Here is a 23,599-nt window from a genome sequence, read left to right on the forward strand (position 1 = left end):
ACGAGGGTTATCGTTGGACAGAAACATTGATTTACCTGATAGGTCTGTCATGATGAAATCCTGAGACTGCCGCATTCTACCTCTAAAATATAAATAACTATTTTTTCACATACCAGGAAGGTAGTAATGTATTTTTGATAACTGTATCTTGTGTGAACAAAAGCATTCCTTGCATAGGGTCTCAATGTTGTCTGATGTACAGTATACTACCGTACAGTGTTGTGGCTGAATAATGCTCAGTATGAGTCACAGTTTTGTGCTGGGTACTAAAGCCAGTTGTCTGAACATCGGATCTCAATTTGAGAACTGTTATCTGAGTCTTAAAACATTTGACATACAGTTTGAACCATAGCTAGAAATTGACCAGATGACCAAAATATTATACTGATCTGGTATTTAATTTACTTGCTCTGCCTGACAGGAAAATAACATGTTGAGCTATAAAGATAAAGAAGTTGACTTTTTATGTGATACTAGTGTTTTTATGTAAAAACTATTAACAATAAAGCAATACTTGACAAAGAAGACCTGCCTGAAGAGATCTGCTAAAAACAAGCAACAAAGTGCATAGGAAAATACCATGTTGCACTTTCCTGCTGATGGAAAGCTTTTGGATGTGGCAAATATAAAATACAGCTGAGAGAACAATAATCCATATAGAGTGAACTGATTGTTGTTCTTTCAGATATTTTCTGAGGTTGATTTAATGGCTGTGAAAAACCCTAATATATTAAGAAAGAACATTTTCAACTGCCAAAGTTTAAATGCAAAATAATGGTTTTAAACACTTATAATTAAATATTTACATGGAAATTGATCAAATTTGACACTAAAAGGATTATTTAGTAGATAGTATTCATTACAGAAGCATTATGTTTATCGGTTTTATAATTTTTTTATGTTTCACAATACAAACCACTGTTTATGGTAAAATTATTGTTTGTGTACTGCATGAGTATTGGTTATTACTATTCAAGCATTTCAGAAGTATCAACAATATTGGTAGTCCAAGAAGGCCCAGACTGAAAGGCAGATATTTTTGCATTTTGCAGATGTTCTTGTCCGAGGGTAGTATATCAACCCTTGCCACAGGTTCTATTCTTCCTATATGGGGGTCATGGACCCCCATGAGGGAAAATAGCCCCCATAAATAGGGGTCCTGATTGACAGGATTTTACCAGTTGGGATTCCGACTTCGGTCTACTGACTGTTGGAATCCCGGCCGTCAGGAGGTCATGCGGCACCCCTACTGGTTATCTGCGACCGTGACAGATGGTACTGATGTCATAGACCCTCCCTTAAAGCACTTGGACATGACTGCATTTTTTTGAACACTCTCTGAAAATGTCAGGTGTCCACCCCCAAATGCTGGCTCCTTTAAAGTCAACTTCCAGCCAAATTGCCTTTACGATCCATATGCAATTTCTATCACCATTTGGCTTTGCACCTATGATCAATATGCATGTGCAGTCATTCGACAATTGTTCGATCTGGAAATTTGCAGATCACCAATAAACTCTGAATCAGCCTAAATCCTTTCTGCAGAAGTAGGTTATACTTTTCTATGAATTATATAAATGATTAGAATAATACAAAGAAGATATGTACAGTATAGCTTACAAACATCGTCTGTGGGATACTCATGTAATCTTTGTACAGATGTGTCCCAATAAGTTGTTGCATCATACAGTTTATGGAATGCAGGCGCATTGCAGAAAGAATGTTAAAGTACACATTTCTATTATTCTAATAATTTGTATAGTTTAAACTAACCAACAAACCATATACTGTATATGTACAGTACTGTGCAAAAAAATAAAAAATAGGCAAGTGTTTTGAAGGTAAAGAGGTGTCACATCAAATATTGATTTGATTTAGATTTCTCTTCTGTTTATTCACTTTGCATTTTGTTAATTGATAAACAGTTGGACCAAAGCATGACGAATCATCTAATGGGTGTGGACTCTTAAGGTCAGTACACATGGGGCGATTTCATGGCTATTTCTAAGCGATCTTAGTAGAACACTTAGAAATTAGTGTGTATACCCCCCAGCGATGGCGATGTGCGGTCCCAAGCCGTCGCCAGACTAGATCTTGACTGCATGCAGTCATAATCTAGTCAGATAGTTAGTGTTCTCACAAGATAACACTGGTCTGCACAGATCACTCAGTACACATTTCTGGTGCATAGCATGTGTGCTGAGCAATCTGTGCTTAAGCACATTGCTCAGCACATGGCTTCCATTACACATTGTGTACTGGCCTTTACTCACCCGCAGTGGAAGCCATACTCTGACTGAGAATCTTCACCCAGCCATGGGGTAGGTGCAAGTTTTAATTGGTGTTACTGATGGTGGTAAATAAAGATGCTCAAGGTGTTCATCCCAGTCTTGCCCATTCAGACTCATACTTGTAACACCAGAGGTAGGACTGACATGCTAAAGTGATCGCAGCATAATCTTTTACTGAATGGATAAGTACCAAGTTTATAGTACAAAATAAAGCTCTATAGAACTCTAGTTGTAATCTTATAGACTAGACTACATGGTTTCATTTTTCCTGCAATTATGCATTTTAATATTGCAACAGTTTTGGTGGCAACCAGGTAAGACTCATATTTCCCAGAAGTAGGATCCCTCAATAAGGCACAGATAGAGAGCAGCTTAGACTAAGATGGTGTTGTCCAAAAATTGTGATATCCTTGAATATGAAAATCCTAAACTATCAATATGGTCCACAACAAAATAAAGCTGTCCAGTATTTGTGGGCTACACATGGAGCGTGGCTCATCCAGGCAGGGGTGCGCCCACATGAGACACTCACACGCCCTGTGGCAACGGAGCTCCCCCCAGGACCCCACCGCCTCCCCAGCCACCGCCACTGGTCCCCCTTGCCGCCCCGACACCCCCCCAACTCTGCCCATCTCCCTGAAGCGGAGATGGGCAGGATGCCGCTGCCCCGCCGCCGAAGGATTGGGACGCGCATGCACGTGAGACGCATGCGCGTCCCAGTTCAATGTAGTCCCTGTCCGCCGGCGCTCGCCAGAGGGGAGGCTCTGGCGGGCGCCGAGCAAAGATGACAGGGGCTACATCTGTACATGCAAATACATAGAAAGAATAAGCGCTGTATGTAGTTTGACTCCTTGCATTTCAGGACGGCTTTTTCAGGTACACAATTACAGTACTTTCTCTTTTATGCTTTACTCCGACTTTAGAATGAAACATTCAGTTTACATCAACATTTTGATCAAGGCCGGATTAAGGTCTGTGGGGGCCCTGGATGCCAAAATTTATATGGCATTTATAAAAATAAAGTACGAGGTTGGATTGAAAACTAATGCCTCTATGGTTGTAAGTTTTTTATTTGTGAACACATTTGAACACTTTTTTTGTACACTATTATGCACTATTCACTTTTCAACGTAGACCCTATCCCTTTAAATGCATATGCGCTAATGCGTGACGAGTCGGGCAAACTCATCGGAGAAAAAAGCTGGTGGTTTTGTCAACACCAGGACTGAACGGCAGCTTTCACCTCGTCCTCAGACTTGAAGTGTGTACCCTTAATGTGCTTTTTGGGAAGAAGATTGCAGCGTCTACAGTTCAAGGAGATTCTGCCACACCCATTGTACAGCCCCAACCTTGCACCTTGTGACTTCAAAGATGAAAGAGCCTGGGATGACCACCCCTGTCTTCAATCCTTGGATCCAGACATGACTTTTAAATGTTTCTTAACCCCTTCAGTGGTGTTTTTTTTAGGGAGCGCTCCGCTCTGGGCAAGGTTTTTCTGGATCCGGGCGGCGTCGCTGAACCGATTAGCAACTGCTGCCCGGCCCTGCACCCAGCAAACCCGTCCCTGCATGCGGCAACCCGGCTTGTCATAAGTTGGTGCCGCAGGCTGTAATACAATGGCTGGGGGGGGCGGGGTGAGGCGGAAGCACGGCGGAGGAGAGGGAGTCGGGCAGTGTTGAAGCCTGCTGAGCTCAGCGATGAACTCTGCAGCGCTGCCTGGCGCTAAACACTGGCAATCCCGAGAATTTTCTGGGCTTGCCAGTCCGTGCATTTCTGAGAAAATTCGCAGAATTACCAGTGAAGGGGTTAAGGGGGTTATTCTGGTTCACTGCTTCTGGAAAAATCCTTCTCAAATGGACAAAACCATGTGCACTGCACGTGGGGTAGATGTTACTTGTGCAGAGAGAGTTAGATTTGGGTGGGGTTTTACTTCAAAGTGAGATCTGTATTGCAGTGTAAAAATAAAGCAGTCAGTATTTTCCCTGCACAGAAACAAAATAACTCACCCAAATCTAATTCTCTCTGCACATTTTACATCTGTCCCATGCAGTGCACATGGTTTTGTCCATTTAAGAAGGAATTTGCCAGGAGTGAACCAGAATAACCCCCTAAGTCTTAGTTTGCCCATTTGACTGAAAATAAGTAAGAAAATTGCTTTGAACTCTTAACCTGGGCAGAATTTTCCTACAACAATCATCATCATGAAATTTCTATATCACCCGTCTATATTGTTTATGTGAGTAGGCAATGCCTTGCCATCATTACATGAAGCTGCAATTTTCAGGTATCAGCTTTGTATATTTGTGTATCTTCTCCTAAAATCTTCTTCTTGATACTGCACATAACTGATGCACATTAAGAAGTGGATAGTCCCAAAACTGGTTCCCCATTGACTGAGTGCCTGAGTCAGATGCAGCTTGTTATGAAAGTGAATTTCCAAATCAACATTTTGGGGCAGATTCTGAGGAGTACATGTTTGTGCCAAGTTGCAACTCGACTTGTTACAAAAGTACACAGGTCTGTTTTTTTAAAAAGTAAATAAATTGACTAAGCTCCCACGCTAAAAGGATTTGTGTTTTCCGATGGTGAAGTCATTCGTATTTGGCTGCTGAGTTTGCCAGCAGCCAAACACTGCCAAACATGAAGTCTGCACAAATCAGTCAGATCTGTACTGTACTTCTATGTGTAAAACTAAAAGTAGGGATAAAAATATGAAGATAAAAAAAATCATGGGATCCTCCCTAAGCATAACCAGTCCTGGGCTCTTTGAGCCATTGCTGTATTTAAAAATACAGGGGAAATTCTGTCCAGTTATGTGGATTTTTCCCTGGTGGCATCCACTCTTGATCCTCTAGCTGCAGGCGGCTCTCTTGTTTTCTAGCCAAACCAAACATGAGTCATTCTCAGTTTTGCAATGAGGTTTCAGTGTAAGCCTGACTCTGCACACGTGTTGTCACAATATTAAACCCCATATGTAGGTCTACCACTCCAGTGTAGATCCCATTTGCCTTCATATCAATTATGAACCACTAACATTACTCTAAATTATACATTTTGTATCTATTGCTTTAAAACTCCCCCCCCCCAATACCTCCGATTTAAACAACTGGGATATCTATACTGGGTACAAGGTGTGCTGTGTACATGGACCCCTGGGTCCAGGGGGGCCAATACACTGCATATATCCTGCAACCTTTTAAACTACTGTATACTCACCTCTCCATCGGTCCCTGGCATTTGTTGCGCAGAATGACTTGCACAATGCCAGAGTCTCTGCAATGCCAGAGGTGGGGGCCTGATTGGAACCTGAGCCCCCTCTTCTCTTAAAGCACCTCTGGTTGGAACATTTGATCTTTCAAAGTGTATAGTGTGGAATAAAAACATATTAGAGGTAAATACATTTATAGTAATTAATATCAACTGTTAATAGCAATGTAAATATATGACCTCAATGTCACCAGAAAAGCAGAGTCGGAATGTTTCCAAAAACTTCATATTAGATCCAAATTCTTCTAGAATTTCTCTTGTTGTTCCATAATGCTGACATTTATCCACCATCACCTTATATGCTTACAAGCATATGTACTCAATCTGCATGTACAAATCTATTGGTTTACATATTAAATGCACTTGGGACTACAGATGAAACTTTCCATACACAGGATTATAACATTACATTACATCATCACATTGTAAAATGACACAACTCCAAGAGGGATTTCTATACTAAACCCTACTTTCTTGTAAATTATTTATCAATTTGCATGCATTAGTGGAGCAAAAACATTAAGCTGTATACATATTAAAGTAAATAATAATAATAATAATAATAATAATAATAACCAACAACAACAACATTATATTATTTAATTAAAGAGTGAATAGGAGTGTGGTGTGGGTGATCTTTGATGTGAGTGTATTTTGTAAGTGATTAGTGCAAGTTTTTTTTTTTAAAACTCTACTTTATTTTTAAATTCATTAGATATATGGGTAGGGAGTTCAAAAAAGGAAACTGGTGGGGTGGTGTGTGGTGGGGATGGTAGTGGTGGTGATGGGGGGGGGGGTTAGAGGGCAAAGACTAAGAATAAATCATTCATGTAATGAATGGCAAAGAAAGTAACACAAATATGGGGGGGGGGGGGGAACCCCAAGGGGCATAGGTTCCTGGAATGGAACAAAATGTTTAGCTGGTAGAGCAGGGTCTAGGTCTGAGCACCAGCACGTGAGACACCGTGTGTTGTTATTGCTGAACACAGCGCCACTAGAATATATACTTGTAGGCTTGTGGAAGAAAGAACATCATTTCAGGCAAAGGAATAACCAAGTATTAACCCCTTCATGACAGAGCCAGTTTGTGCCTTCATGACAGAGCCCTTTTTTTCAAATCTGACATGTCTCACTTAAGTGGGGATAACTTTTTTTTGCTTTTACTTATCCCAGTGATTTTGAGATTGTTTTCTCGTGACACATTGTACTTCAAGTTAGTGGTAAATTTTGGTCGATACAGTCTGTGTTTTTTTGTGAAAAATACCAAAATATCGTGAAAAAATGGAAAATTTAGCAATATGCAAAATGTCAAATTTTCTGCTTGTGAGACAAATAATAATACCACTCAAAATAGTTAATAACTAACATAGACCATATGTCTACTTTATGTTGCCATCATTATTTCAACCCCCTTTTCATTTTTTTGGACACTAGGAGGCTTCAAATATGACTAGCAAATTCTCAAATTTTCAAGAAAATTTCAAACACTGATTTTTTTAGGGACCAGTTCAGTTCTGATGTGACTTTGAGGGACTTGTATGTGAGACACCCCCATAAATGATGCCATTTCAAAAACTGCACCCCTCACAGTATTCAAAACAGCATTTTGGAAGTTTGTTAACCCTTTAGGTGTTTCACAGGAATTAAAACAAAGTGTAGGTGAAATTTCAAAATTTCTTTTTTTTTGCAGAGTTTCAATTTTAATACATTTTTCTAACAAATACAGTAGATTTTACTAGAGAAATGTGACTAAAAATTGATTCCCCCAATTCTTGTGTTTTCAAAAATATCCTATATGTGGCCCTAGTGTGCACGATGACCAAACCACAGGCTTCATAATAGAAGGAGCACCTACTTGATTTTGGAGCCTCCTTTTTATGAGATTTTTTTTTAGGCACCATGTAGGTTTCTAGGCACCATAAGTGCTAAAAGTTAGGAACTTTCCCCACAAGTCACCCCATTTTGCAATCTACACCCCTCAGGGAATTCATCTAGGGGTATAGTGTACATTTCAAACCCCCAGGGGTTTCACCAATTTTGGTACAACTGGGATGTGAAAATGGAAAATTACATTTTTTTACACAAACATGCAGTTCTGGCTCAAAATTTTTCATTTTCACAAGGAATGAAGGAGACAAAGCACCCCAATATCTGTGCCCCAATTTCTCCCGAGTACGGCAATGCCTCAAATGTGACCAAAAAATACCAGTGGGGCGCATAGCAGGACTCAGAAGGGAAGGAGTGATTTTTGGATTTGGCAGCACAGATTTTGGTGGAATGAATGGTGGGTGCCATGTTGCATTAGCAAGACTCCCAAAGCACCAATACAGTGGAACCCCCCCACAAGTCACCCCATTTTGCAAAGTACACCCCTCAGGGAATTCATCTAGGGGTATAGTGTACATTTCAAACCCCCAGGGGTTTCACCAATTTTGATACAACTGGGATGTGAAAATGGAAAATTACATTTTTTTACACAAACATGCAGTTCTGGCTCAAAATTTTTCATTTTCACAAGGAATGAAGGAGACAAAGCACCCCAAAATCTGTGCCCCAATTTCTCCCGAGTACGGCAATGCCTCACATGTGACCAAAAAATACCAGTTGGGCGCATGGCAGGACTCAGAAGGGAAGGAGTGATTTTTGGATTTGGCAGCACAGATTTTGGTGGAATGAATGGTGGGTGCTATGTTGCACCAATACAGTGGAACCCCCCCACAAGTCACCCCATTTTGCAAAGTACACCCCTCAGGGAATTCATCTAGGGGTATAGTGTACATTTCAAACCCCCAGGGGTTTCACCAATTTTGGTACAACTGGGATGTGAAAATGGAAAATTACATTTTTTTACACAAACATGCAGTTCTGGCTCAAAATTTTTCATTTTCACAAGGAATGAAGGAGACAAAGCACCCCAAAATCTGTGCCCCAATTTCTCCCGAGTACGGCAATGCCTCACATGTGACCAAAAAATACCAGTTGGGCGCATGGCAGGACTCAGAAGGGAAGGAGTGATTTTTGGATTTGGCAGCACAGATTTTGGTGGAATGAATGGTGGGTGCCATGTTGCATTAGCAAGACTCCCAAAGCACCAATACAGTGGAACCCCCCCACAAGTCACCCCATTTTGCAAAGTACACCCCTCAGGGAATTCATCTAGGGGTATAGTGTACATTTCAAACCCCCAGGGGTTTCACCAATTTTGGTACAACTGGGATGTGAAAATGGAAAATTACATTTTTTTACACAAACATGCAGTTCTGGCTCAAAATTTTTCATTTTCACAAGGAATGAAGGAGACAAAGCACCCCAAAATCTGTGCCCCAATTTCTCCCGAGTACGGCAATGCCTCACATGTGACCAAAAAATACCAGTTGGGCGCATGGCAGGACTCAGAAGGGAAGGAGTGATTTTTGGATTTGGCAGCACAGATTTTGGTGGAATGAATGGTGGGTGCCATGTTGCATTAGCAAGACTCCCAAAGCACCAATACAGTGGAACCCCCCCACAAGTCACCCCATTTTGCAAAGTACACCCCTCAGGGAATTCATCTAGGGGTATAGTGTACATTTCAAACCCCCAGGGGTTTCACCAATTTTGATACAACTGGGATGTGAAAATGGAAAATTACATTTTTTTACACAAAAATGCAGTTCTGGCTCAAAATTTTTCATTTTCACAAGGAATGAAGGAGACAAAGCACCCCAAAATCTGTGCCCCAATTTCTCCCGAGTACGGCAATGCCTCACATGTGACCAAAAAATACCAGTTGGGCGCATGGCAGGACTCAGAAGGGAAGGAGTGATTTTTGGATTTGGCAGCACAGATTTTGGTGGAATGAATGGTGGGTGCCATGTTGCATTAGCAAGACTCCCAAAGCACCAATACAGTGGAACCCCCCCACAAGTCACCCCATTTTGCAAAGTACACCCCTCAGGGAATTCATCTAGGGGTATAGTGTACATTTCAAACCCCCAGGGGTTTCACCAATTTTGATACAACTGGGATGTGAAAATGGAAAATTACATTTTTTTACACAAAAATGCAGTTCTGGCTCAAAATTTTTCATTTTCACAAGGAATGAAGGAGACAAAGCACCCCAAAATCTGTGCCCCAATTTCTCCCGAGTACGGCAATGCCTCACATGTGACCAAAAAATACCAGTTGGGCGCATGGCAGGACTCAGAAGGGAAGGAGTGATTTTTGGATTTGGCAGCACAGATTTTGGTGGAATGAATGGTGGGTGCCATGTTGCATTAGCAAGACTCCCAAAGCACCAATACAGTGGAACCCCCCCACAAGTCACCCCATTTTGCAAAGTACACCCCTCAGGGAATTCATCTAGGGGTATAGTGCACATTTCAAACCCCCAGGGGTTTCACCAATTTTGATACAAGTGGGCAGTGAAAATGAAAAATTACATTTTTTTACACAAAAATGCAGTTCTGGCTCAAAATTTTTCATTTTCAGAAGGTATGAAGGAGAAAAAGCACCCCAAAATCTGTGCCCCAATTTCTCCCGAGTACGGCAATGCCTCACATGTGACCAAAAAATACCAGTTGGGTGCATGGCAGGACTCAGAAGGGAAGGAGTGATTTTTGGATTTTGCAGCACAGATTTTGGTGGAATGAATGGTGGGTGCTATGTTGCATTGCCAATACAGTGGAACCCCCCCACAAGTGACCCCATTTTGCAAAGTACACCCCTCAGGGAATTCATCTAGGGGTATAGTGCACATTTCAAACCCCCAGGGGTTTCACCAATTTTGATACAAGTGGGCAGTGAAAATGAAAAATTACATTTTTTTACACAAAAATGCAGTTCTGGCTCAAAATTTTTCATTTTCAGAAGGTATGAAGGAGAAAAAGCACCCCAAAATCTGTGCCCCAATTTCTCCCGAGTACGGCAATGCCTCACATGTGACCAAAAAATACCAGTTGGGTGCATGGCAGGACTCAGAAGGGAAGGAGTGATTTTTGGATTTTGCAGCACAGATTTTGGTGGAATGAATGGTGGGTGCTATGTTGCATTGCCAATACAGTGGAACCCCCCCACAAGTGACCCCATTTTGCAAACTACACCCCTCAGGGAATTCATCTAGGGGTATAGTGTACATTTCAAACCCCCAGGGGTTTCACCAATTTTGATACAAGTGGGCAGTGAAAATGAAAAATTACATTTTTTTACACAAAAATGTACTTCTGGCTCAAAATTTTTCATTTTCACAAGCAATGAAGGAGACAAAGCACCCCAAAATCTGTGCCCCCATTTCTCCAGAGTACGGCAATGCCTCACATGTGACCAAAAAATACCAGTTGGGTGCATGGCAGGACTCAGAAGGGAAGGAGTGATTTTTGGATTTTGCAGCTCAGATTCTGGTGGAATGAATGGTGGGTGCTATGTGGCATTAGCAAGACCCCCGATGCACGGTGAAATGATGAACCTAATAATCCATCGATGTGTGGTATATTTTGAAACACTCCTTTATACATAGGCCGGGTTTGTCGGGGCAAGTTTCACAGTGGAAAATAGTTTCCTTTCTTATTCCCTTTTTATAGCAAACTTTGCACCTTTTTTGTGTCCTGCCCTTTCTTGCAGTGGAGGGGATTTCGTTGGGAAAATGCTGCCCTGGTACAATACGGGGGCCAGTACTAGAAGTACTGGGGCCCTCTGCCTGCTGATTCCCAAATGTTAGGCTCTTTATGACTTCCTCTTGAAAGTGCATAAATGTCCCCCTCTGGCCGGTAGAACGGAATAGCACGTAAGCGTTATACAGTGCCATCTGGATGATATACACGGCCAGCTTCTTGTACCAGATATTTGTTTTCCGCAGGGCACTGTACGGCTTCAGTACCTGATCTGAAAGATCCACTCCACCCATGTACTTATTGTAATCTAGGATACAATTTGGTTTTGAGGTGTGGGTACTGGTACCTCGTACAGGGATGGGGGTGGTACTGTCTCCATGAATTGTTGTCAGTATAAGGACATCCCTCTTGTCCTTATATTTGACCAACAACATATTTTCGGTGCATATTCCCCTGCTTTCACCCCTTCTCATTACTTGGGCAATGTGCGTTTTGGGGAGGCCTCTTTGGTTCTTGCGCACAGTACCGCAAGCTGCTGTACCTCTTGAACCAAGGGCCTTAAACAGGGGGATGCTGGTGTAAAAGTTATCCACATAGAGGTGATAACCCTTATCCAGGAAGGGGTGCATTAAATCCCAGACAATTTTTCCACTAACACCTACGAGGGAGGGGGGGCATTCTGGTGGTTCAATTCTTGAATCCTTCCCTTCATATACCCTAAACTTGTGGGTGTACCCTGTGGTGCTTTCACACAGCTTATACATTTTTATCCCATACCTTGCCCTCTTACTGGGAAGGTACTGGCGGAATTTAACCCTTCCTTTAAAATGTATAAGGGACTCGTCGATACTAATACATTTATCAGGGATGTATAGCTCTGCAAATTTGGCACTGAAATGATCAATGACCGGCCTGACTTTGAATAGCCTGTCAAAGGTGGGATCATCTCTGGGTGGGCACTGTGCATTATCGGTGTAATGTATAAATTTATGGATTGCCTCAAAACGAGCCCGGGGCATGGCCATACGGTGAAATGGGGTGCTGTACAGAACATCTGTACTCCAATATTGCCTAATTTGTGGCTTTTTTACTATGCCCATATGTAACACCAGACCCCAAAACGTCATCATCTCTACTGCATCTACAGGGGTCCACCTAGCAAATGATGACGTGGGGTTTTGAGCAATAAACTGCTGGGCATATAAATTAGTTTGGTCCACCATTAAATTTATAAAATCATCAGAGAAAAATAATTTAAAAATGTCAATTTCTCTGAGACCTGTTGAATCAAATTGGATTCCTGGGATGGCCAAAAACTCAGGAACCTGGGGCTCAAAATTGTCTGGTGGTGGGGTCCATACGAGATCAATTATTGGGGGGGGGGTCTCAGCTGCTCTACGGGGGCGTCTTTGAGGGGGTCCCTCATCATCAGAGGAGGAAGAGGAGCTTAAGACAAATCCTTCAAATTCCCCGCTTGCCTCACTTGCTGTGTCAGAGTCAGAGGCAAGCATGGCATATGCCTCCTCCACCGAATACATTCTCCTGGATGACTGGGACGACATTTGGGATGACATTTGGGATGCCATTTATATTTTTGTGTTACTGGTAGTGAAATGTTTCAACACGTGTATAGTGTAGGGGGGGGTACAAACTTTATTTCAACCCGGGGGGTATGTAGTGTGTATGTATGTAGTGCAGAAAAATAAAAAAATACAAAAATAAAAAAATTGAAGGGTTCAAAAAAAAAAATGGAAGGGGTTAAAAAAAAAAAATGGAAGGGGTTAAAAAAAAAAATGGAAGGGGTTAAAAAAAATGGAAGGGGTTAAAAAAAAAAAAAAATGGAAGGGGTTAAAAAAAAAAAAGGTCCTGCGCCAAAAATTGAGCACAGATGTTGGTCAGTAACGTCCGTCACTGAACAGCGCTCAAAGGCAACAGGAATTTGATTAAAAAAAAAATAAAATAGATCAACCCTGTGCCGAAAAAGCTGATCAGTGATGTACGTCACTGATCAGCGCACAGTGGCCACAGGACACACACAAAATCACAGTGTGTGTAAAAAAAAAAATGTAAAAAAGACCCCACAGCACTCACAAAAAATAAAAAAAGGTGATCAGTGATGCGACACTGATTACCAGTGAGGGGCAGCAGGTGCACAACCTTTGGTGGTACTGACAGGTATATATAAAAAAAAAAACCTCTGCACCCCTAAAAAGTTGCTGATCACCTCAGATATAGTGATCAGCACAAAAGGCGGGGGCAGCAGACACAAAATTTAGCACTCTCTATCACTCTCTGTCACTATCTCTCTCTATCTCTCTATCTCTCACTATCTATCACTCTATGACACTGCAGCAGCAGCACTGACAGGTATATCTATATATAAAAAAAAACCTGCGCCCCCAAAAAGTTGCTGATCAGTTAAATTATACTGATCAGCACAAAAGGGGGGGCAGCAGTCAGTTATAAAAAAAATATATAGCACAATCTGTCACTATCTCTCTATCTCTCTCTCTCTATCTCTCTCTATCTCTCTCTATCTATCTATAGCTCTATCACACTGCAGCAGCACAAAATATAGCACTAGGCCTCTCTATCTCTCTCTATCTCTCTCTATCTCTTTCAGTTATATAAAAAATATATAGCACAATCTGTCACTATCTCTCTCTCTCTATCTCTCTCTCTCTATCTCTCTCTATCTCTCTATCTATAGCTCTATCACACTGCAGCAGCACAAAATATAGCACTAGGCCTCTCTATCTCTCTCTATCTCTCTCTATCTCTCTCTCTCTAACTCTCTCTCTATCTAATAAATCGCAGCAGCACAAGATGTCACAGGATGTCACAAGATGTCACAAGCATAAGCAATCTCAATGATCAGGTAAGTATTTTGGATGGGTTCTGGTCAGTATAGGCGGCAGCTGGGCACGGTGACCGCACTGCACGCTATTCCAGACCGGAATGGCGTCTGCAGTGCAGTCACCGTTAGTTTAAACCCCCCTCCATGGCTGTGATTGGTCCGTCGGTCCGACGAACCAATCACGGCCTTTGGGGGCGGGAGGGGTGAGGTGGGGTGACACCAGTGTCACCCTTACACCCCGCGGTGATTGGTGCTGTACTTTACAGCACCAATCACCTCCGATCCCGTGTCACCGGCGAACGTTATTCGCCGGTGACACAGAAAACGCTGTGAATGGCTGTTCACAATGAACAGCCAATCACAGCGATCGCCGACGGGGGGGCGGCATCGCCGCCCCCCCTGGGCATGCACGGACATGTCTGCTGTCAGGGACAGCAGACATCGTCCCTCTGTCACTGCGTCTCTAGACGCAGTGACAGTTTTAAGCCATGACGTATATATACGTCAACGGTCGGGAAGTACTTCCCGGCCATGACGTATATATACGTCAAATGTCGTGAAGGGGTTAAAAGAAAGACAAGGCACATTCCTACTGACTGACACAAAGTACTGGCATCGGTACAGCAGCTTGTAATAGGAACATTGAAGAATGGAGCTAATGTCACACACCAATTGCCTGGACACAACTGCGTTTTCCATGATACATTCAGAAAATATCTGGTTACCACCCACAAAAACAGCGGCAAGAACCGTTGCAGGATTTGATTACAGGATGGGCTCATGCATGCATACTATGAGCCACATGTATGTGCAGTCATACTATGAGCCACATGTATGTGCAGTCATTGGATTATCGCTCAGCCTGCAAATTCGCAGCCACGCAGTGAGGTCTGAATTAGTCCCTAAATAAGGTCCTTAAAAAAGGCTTATTTAGTGCATTATTTGTCACTATTATGTGACTTTTACACTCACCCCTCTAGAATGGCGACACACAATGCACTATATTAAATAAGCCTTTAAAAAAAAAAAAAAACTTGTTTAGTCCTTTAATGTCGATCTACAATACATATATCTGCAGGGTTCTACTTGACTAGTGCACCAGGGCAATTTGAAGTAACTTTAGAATGTAAGCTCTAAGGAGCAAGGCCATCTCTCCTCATCAGAATCAGAATCACTTTATTGCCAAGTATATCAATGTACAGCAGGGGTGGCCAAACCTGTCCTCAAGATCTGCCAACGGTGCATGTTTTCCAGGCAACCTTTAGATCTATAGTAGGAATGAATGCAGCAGGTTTGAAAATGTGACTACATCTGTGCACCAGCTAGGTGATCTGGAAAACACGGACCATTGGTAGATCTTGAGGACCGGTTTGGCCACCCCTGATGTACAGCATACATAATACACAGGGAATTTGTTTCCGATAACCACTGCTCCCACACAGTGTACATACATAACAGACCAATACAAAACAGGATCATTTCAAGATGAGGGCATCAGGGTTGTATTTAGATTCATGTGTCGAGTGCCGAGATTAGCGCAATGGGGTGGAATCGCTGACCTTTGACATTTGAGTTTATTATGGAAGTTGCTTGGGGAAAAAAACTGTTTCTGTGTCTGGCTGTCCTCGCCAGTTGAGAGCTGCATCGCCTCCCAGATGGCAGCCTTCTAAACAGTGTGGCAGTGGTCACTACCATGTGCTTTTCTAAGAATATATCTCTGCCACTATTATAATTACGTCTGCTGTAACTGTCTTTTATGTCCTAAGTTGCATTTGTACTGTAAATTACTATTTTCTTGTTTTGTTTTTTGCTCATCTATGTAAAGTATTGTCAGGTGCTGTGGAACCCTTGTGGCGCCATATAAATAAACAATAATAATAATAATAATAATAATAATAACTGGAGTGAGGGCTGGGCAAATGGACTATCTATAAATCGGGATGGAGATTTGCAGATGTCCGGTTTGTGAATTGATGTTGTGTACATTGTCCTTACACCTGGTATATATTAGGCTACATATAATCTAATATATCTTACCAATGTGGATTGGCATGATATATCATAAACATTGCCTAGTGTGTATGGGCGATCACATGCTCCAGCCTAATGTCCCAACTGAGGGAATGGTGGCATCTCTTACCTCAATAGCTGAGGGGGGCTGCTGCTGGACGCAATGCCAGCCCACCCATCCACTGCCGCATGTGCAGTATCATCCTTGGTACTGCGCATGCACATGCCCCCAGCTTCTATGGGCTGCTTCCGCAGTAGCTCATAGAAGCTGAATCATGGTCCCAGTGCCAGTACACTATGGATGACAGGCAACAGAGCCAGTGCAGGCGCAGTATTGAATTTGGTATGTGCATACTCCAGATCCTATGAGCTGCAGCCCATAGAGGCATCCTGGAGGGAGGGAACATCTCCCAATGGGGCTGCCTTGGCTAACTGGCAGGTCAGACTTCCAATAGGAAGTCACTGCTAGTCACAGTGAAGCCAGTGCAGTCTCATAGACTGCATCTGGCTTCACTTGGGCAGGGCACAGTGGTTGATTTTACCTGGAGGGGGGGGGGGGGGGGGATTGGAAAGAATTTATACTCACCCGCCATCTTCTGTGCTTCTGACTGATCCGTGCAGGCTGCCGACTCATATATACAGCCACTAAATACGGTAGCACGGGACCACCTACTCCATCGCCCTAATACGAATTCCGAAATACGCCAGATGAGTGAATCTAATTTGACAATACGGCCGATGCCGGTCCTATGAATTCGTACCCGGCATCGGTCCTATTTTAGAATCTTAGAAAATTTTCCCCATTGTCTTAGTGTGTCTTAGAGTCATTAATACATAATATACTATAAGAAAGTTGCATCTATAAAAGGATAGGTTGGCACATAACCTCCATTATCCCATACTATCATTTTCACAAAGATTTGAGGCACCAGTGTTATCTCACCCAGTGGATTAAAATTGTCTAGTTGCAGAGCATTTGTATTATTTTATGGAGCCTGAAACATTGGCGAGCATGCCTGCTGTATCATCTCGGAGAATAAAGTGTAAGTATATTTTAACTTTTAGTGGAGCTGCAGTGTAATGCTTCCTGAATGCAAAATATAGCTCCAGTTCCAGTTCCCTGCCACATTGTACAGATCATAAAAGTGTATCTCACCAAGAGCATGGATTATGTTTATGGTAATGTTATGACTTGGTTTAAATATATGACACAATACAGATTTTCTTAATCATGCCATTAGCGTTTAAATAACAGAATTTAGTAAAAATATATTTGCACTGAGCAGCAGAAGCATTATTTCTGTTGCTGCAGCAGCTGTATCAGAAGATTAGACACTTACTATCCCTCAGGGAGATTACAGTCTCTGCTGGCTGACTTCGGTTTTATACTGCTAGCGATTTATTAGATTGCATTGCGCTTAAGTGTGATAATAGACCTTATGCTTAGTAAGGTTTGTAGACTTCCATTGCATTAATATTTTATGGCAAATGACAGTCAAGACACATTTTGTTTACCTAACAAGACAAGCCGAGTTACAGCTGTATTTGACATTAGCACTTCTAGCTTGCAGGAAAACTGCCAATTACGTATTCAGCGTTTTAGAATAGCTTTTATAATTGTAATCTAATCAGTTACATATTTGGTGCGTCACATCACAGGCGAAGCAACCAGGGCAATTCTCCACTTGTTTTATTAGGAGGCAGTCAAGCTTCTGCCATTCGAGACAGCATCTTATTTCGTGGTTCTAATGATGATTTGTAGCTGAACAAAGGCAGCTTTTATCTTTCACACTGTAATGCACTAGATTGGCTACATCCATTATTCACTTATTGAGCTGTATGCATGGTGGCACTGGTTCTCCTCAGCTTGAAGATGTTCTGCTTGTACCCTCCAGTATGACAAGAGGAATGTATACTATACTAATGTCTAGTCCTTTTAACAATAATGACAGCACAGCGATGTGCTCTCGGTGACATGAATAGTTCATGCAAGGAAAATAAATGCTTCTAATTAATCAGAGTTTTCTATCCTCTGTTCCTTTTGCAGCTCAGCTACAGTAAGATGGGAAACACATTATACTAAGATTCTTCCCAGACGAAAATCACTGTAGATCAAAGGGTAAGGTTTTTCATATCGATTCACAGCGACTGCAAATTCATTCAGTGGCACTAGCTATTAGATGCATTCCTGGAGGTTTTATAGCCATCATAAAAAGAAAACATCCATTCAGCACTGCTGACTTTAGATACATCATTTAGATTTAATAACCAATAAAAGAAGAAAAATCTGAACCACTATTTTATATATGAACTGGTGACTCTCACAGAATGTGAAAAGTCATACAATGCCTATACACAAGTAGTCTTTAGGGTCATTTATAATGAGAGACGTGAGAAATTACAGGTGTAGTATACAACAGCAAGAGCTGAAATTAGGCATAGCTACAGAAGGCTCTTCTCCAACTCGCACATAACAAATGGCACTGAGCTACATTCAGATTTAACATTTTAAGGAACAAAACTAAAAAAGCAGAGCTTATAAATTATGACAATCTAGTATACTCACCAGATAATAATACATGAATGGCAAATCAATTCAGGAAAAACATTTTTAGTAGTTGTTGATCACATTGTTTTTGCAATGTAGTTACTGTGATTACATAATGATTTTTTTTCTAGGATTACTATTGTTATTAATAATATTCTTGTTGTTAATAAAGTAGTTTTTAATGTTTTAAAACCCTTATGGAGACTGATCTGATTCTGTTCTGTATACTGCTTTAGACAGAAATGTTTTACAGCTTCTGTGTATGACTGCATTTCTTTGTACACCAACAGAGGGAACTAAAGCAGTAGAGGGCTCAATTGCAGTACTACTAATTAAACCTATGCCATCCTTTGTCACATTTTTATTGTGTTCCCTCCATAGCCTGGAGTAGGTGGTCCCGCCTAAAGGTTTTTTTGGCAGATGTAGTGCGGTGACATCATTACGTCGCAGCTGAAGAGGAGACGATCCTTCTGCAAATATGAAGTACCATATCACCCTTATTATGCTATACAAGGTTAGTGTGGGCTTGCCGCCTAGACATAATTCAATGTAAGGCTGGAGAAGATTATTGGGCCTGGATTAGACACACAGAGGGGGAGGCTGAGAGAGTCTGAAAGACAAGGGCCGACTAATGGTGCCCATGCACTTATCAGGGCCGTAACTAGGGGGGGGGGGGCTGGGGGGTCACGCGCACCGGGCGCTGGAGGTGAGGGGCGCTGTGAGGTCCGGTGACAGGTATGTGGACGCTGACTCCGTCCATCTCCTACTAGCGCGGCTGCAGGAAGCGCTGATGACTTCGAAAAGACTTGCCGGACGCTGATTGGCTGAATTCAGCCAATCAGTGTCCGGCAAGTCTTTTTGAAGTCATCAGACGAAGTCAAAGTAAGATGCGGCTGCGGCTTCAATGGTGAGAGGACTGTGCGGGGAGGGGGGGGTCTCCGGCGCCAGGGACAAGGCGTCATTTGGTCGGTCCCCCCTTTCAGCTGCTAACTAAGCAGCGGGGAATAAACGCTGTGCGCATGCGCACAGCGTCTATTCCCGCAGCCAGGGGGCTGGGGGCATGGCTAGAGGCTCACAGAGCCTCTGGGTCATGCCCCCATAGCGGCAAAATGGGGGCGTGGCCTCGCGGGAGAGCAGCGATTATAGGCCACGCCCCCAAATTAGGCCACGCCCCCGAAAATTTCGGCGCGACAGAGGCGCGCAGCAGCATCGCTAGGGGGGGGGGGGGGGGGGGGGGACCAAAAGACTGCCTTGCCCCGGGCGCCGGAAACCCTAGTTTCGGCCCTGCACTTATATGATTTGTGCCCTTTTCACCTGATTTCGATGCATCAGGATGAGAAACCGGGTATGCAGTGGCAAATCATATGTACCAATTCCTATACGATGCTCAGTCCCGTGAGCATCGGATCATGGCTGCCACAAAGGTTTGTCAGACCCAGTACTGGAAAAACAGGCACATGGGAGACTGGGTTGGCTGGGTTGATCTTAGAGTCTCTCTATCCCTCTAAAACAGCATCTCTCTCATTTAGTTATATCTTCCATGCTGTTTTTGGCTAGGCTGGAACTCTCCATTAAAGTAACAAAAGATCATCCAGAAACAAGCGTAAATAAGTACCTACAGTATACAGTAGCATTATTGATACAAAGTATTTTTGCACCCATGATGCAAACAAATATGATGCTAATGTATTTTATGTAGCTCACATATTTTATGCCATAAAAATGTTTTTTTTTTCTCCACATTGTGCACCTTCAACTAATTTTACAGCCCATCATTGCTTGCTCCCTAGATCCCTACAAAGACCTGTGTTTGCATGCAAAGTTGGCTTACTGTTCATTATCCATCGAGAAGTAATAAAATGTAAGGCACATATTAATTCTAGCAAATAACTAGCTGTACGTGCTTACAGCTTTCTCTAAGGTATTATCTGAAAGTACGTCACATATTATTAACACTTTTTTCAATTGCATCGTATCTCACATTGAATTAAGTAAATTGATTTTTATTTTAATCCATATCCATACAAAATGTAAGGACTGTCATGACATTAATGTTAAATACACTTACTATAACTCTATCTAGAAAGACCATGATTAACATTTAAATGAAAGTTCCTAATGCTTTAGCTTTACTAAAAAAATAATAATACTGGTACTGATAATTATATAAGCTATAAAGCATGCAATATTATTTTTTGGCTCACAGTATGTACAGAGTTTCAATGACATCGGTAAATTGCTGTCACTGCCCATTCTTACCGGGAAATTCTTATGAATTCCCCTTTATCTAGACTGTTACTCTTCTCCTCCCCAGTTTGTAATGAAGGTTAATATCTTTATACCCAACCTAATATAAAGAATCATTTATCAAAAAGTCTGCCTCCATTATTATGTATGTTTTAAAAGTCTTTTATATATGGATTTTTAATAAATTGATATAGAAATTAAGGGATGACACTGAATGTCCCACAGCTGCACTTATTAGGCAGCCATATTGTACACTGTATAAAAATTAGCTCAGATTAACCAACCACTTGCCTTTGAAAAGCTGGTATCCTAGCAAAACGCGTCGGTTGTGCACTACACAGTGGTCTCTCTACTCAAAGATAGACATCCTTTCAACACTCTCAGGTACAATAAACCTTTCAGCAATGCTCATGCTTTACCCAGACCAGGCCACATGGGCATTACAGTGCAAGCTACCTAGTCACCAGTAAACCTTTTCCACTCCAGAGACATCCACCTACTCAGTACAAGTTTAACACCACATGGAATCCTATCACAGTGAGTGTCGAGACTTTGTTATCGGAACTGTACTTCACAATACTGTGAGCTAGATGTAATAAGCTTCAAAAGTGATCAAATGGAAAGTGTTAAACAGCCAACCAATCAGCTTCCAACTGTTCTGTGTTTGAAAAATGACAGACAGGAGCTGATTGGTTGGTTGTTTATCACTCTGTCTTTTATAACTTTTAAAGCTTAGTGCATTATGAAACAGAAACTGCATTTTCCAGTATTTATATTATTTATATTATTATTATTATTATTATTATTATTATTATGATTATACTATTTATTTGAGCTCAGAGATTTATTTATCATGTTTACAAAAAAAAGCTTTTAATTTCATCCATTGAATATCATTATTATTATTAACTCTTTCTCAAATTAGTGCTGTTTTTACTGTTGTTTTATTGCTTGTTGTGGGAGTGACGGGTGCCTAACGGCTCCCCGACAGTCGGGATTCCGAAAGTCATTCCTCCGACGTCGGAATCCCGACTGCTCCCTCGTGAGGGTTCACGACCCCCATAGGGGGAGAATAAAATAGGTGGCGAGCGCAGCGAGCCCGCAAGGGGCTTCATTGCGCTCCCCACACTGTGCAGACGTGATGATGATGTCTGACTAATGACTGTCGGAATCCCGACTGTCGGGCAAATATACCACACCCGGAGTGACTTGCCTACCTCTCTCATAGCTGATTAAATTAGGAGCCCATTTCAGCACCTGTAGTTCCTCTCCAGGGGTAAACTTCTCCTCCCCATATCTCATATTTCACAGCTTATCTTGAATGTAACCATGAGTAACACAGAGCCTACAGGGCAGTGCCATTGCTCCCCAACTTCACCAACATTTTTCTTGCAGGCAGGGCTGCCATGAGAAATGATGGTGCGCGGGATGGACAAAATAGACAGGGCCACACTGAGGGTGGAGTTGTGAATATGTGGGCGGAGCTACAGCAAATAAAACCAGGACAAGGACAAGTACCTAGTACGGTATATAAAAATTGCTGCATCAGTAGTCATGACACTAAAATAATGTTAGATAGACATAAATCAAGGGTTAGGTGTCTTTATAGCCATAGCCAGATTAAGGTGGCCTGGGGGATACTGTACACTGGGCTCCCCTATGTCAGGGTACCCCTGGCCGGGTTGGGATCATTTGGTCTACAGCATGATGGTCGACAGTCATTAGGTCGACAGCATTAGGTCAACACGGGAAAAGGTCGTCATGGGAAAAGGTCGACATGGTTCTAGGTTGACAGATCATTAGTTCGACAGGTCATTAGTTCGACAATCAAGCCACTGGCTTGGTTGCATCTTGAGAGGATTCAGCTGCAGAAATAATTAATAATGCCACTGTATAGATCATTAGTATGACCTCATCTAGGACACTGTGTCCAGTTCTGGAGGCCATATCTCCAAAAGGATATAAATTCTCTCCTGGACCTTGTTAAAGCCCTTGATATATTAAAAAGTTTCTGTCATGTCCCCCCTTCCCTTCTCTGCTCCAAACGGGTGCCAGACGGCTCACCGGCAATCGGGAGTCTGACGTCGGAATCCCGACTGCTCCCTTGTGGGGGTCCACGACCCCCATAGAGGGAGAATCAAATAGGTGGCGAGCGCAGCGAGCCCACAAGGGACTTCATTGCACTCCCCCCACTGTGCAGTCGGAATCCCGACTGTCGGTGTGTTATACCACACCCGCTCCAAACTAAGTCTAAAAAAATCTCAGTACTTTATGTATAGTTTGGAGCAGAGAAGGGAAAGGGGGGAAATGATAGAAACTTTCATATATATCAAGGGCTTTAACACGGTCCAGGAGGGAAACATTCTTCAAATGAAAATAAGTATGAGGACTGAGGACATGAGGAAAACAACATTTTCCACTAGCATTTCTACAGACACAGCATTATGTGGCTGGTCTCTCCAGAGTACTCTCGCCAAAGGATTATATTAACGTTATTGTCAAGGGAAAATATCTCTTGTAAAGCGATTTCGATACACTATGCATTTTTGCATACTCGTCTTAAAAATGACAATTTACCAACTGGGATGATACAATGGAGACAACATCTACCTATGTTGACTATAAAAAAAATTATTGAAAGCCCTTTTCTAGTTTCTACTAAACTAGTACCAGCTGCGTCATATGTAGAATTATTTCTTAATGTGTTACATAAAACTTACTTGTCGCCACATCGTAGGGATTTGATGGGATTAATTTCTGACCATCTATGCCTGCGATGTGGTATACAGGG

The sequence above is a fragment of the Crinia signifera genome, chromosome 1, assembly GCF_055691185.1.
Source record: "Crinia signifera chromosome 1, ASM5569118v1, whole genome shotgun sequence".
In the NCBI taxonomy this organism is placed as follows: domain Eukaryota; kingdom Metazoa; phylum Chordata; class Amphibia; order Anura; family Myobatrachidae; genus Crinia; species Crinia signifera.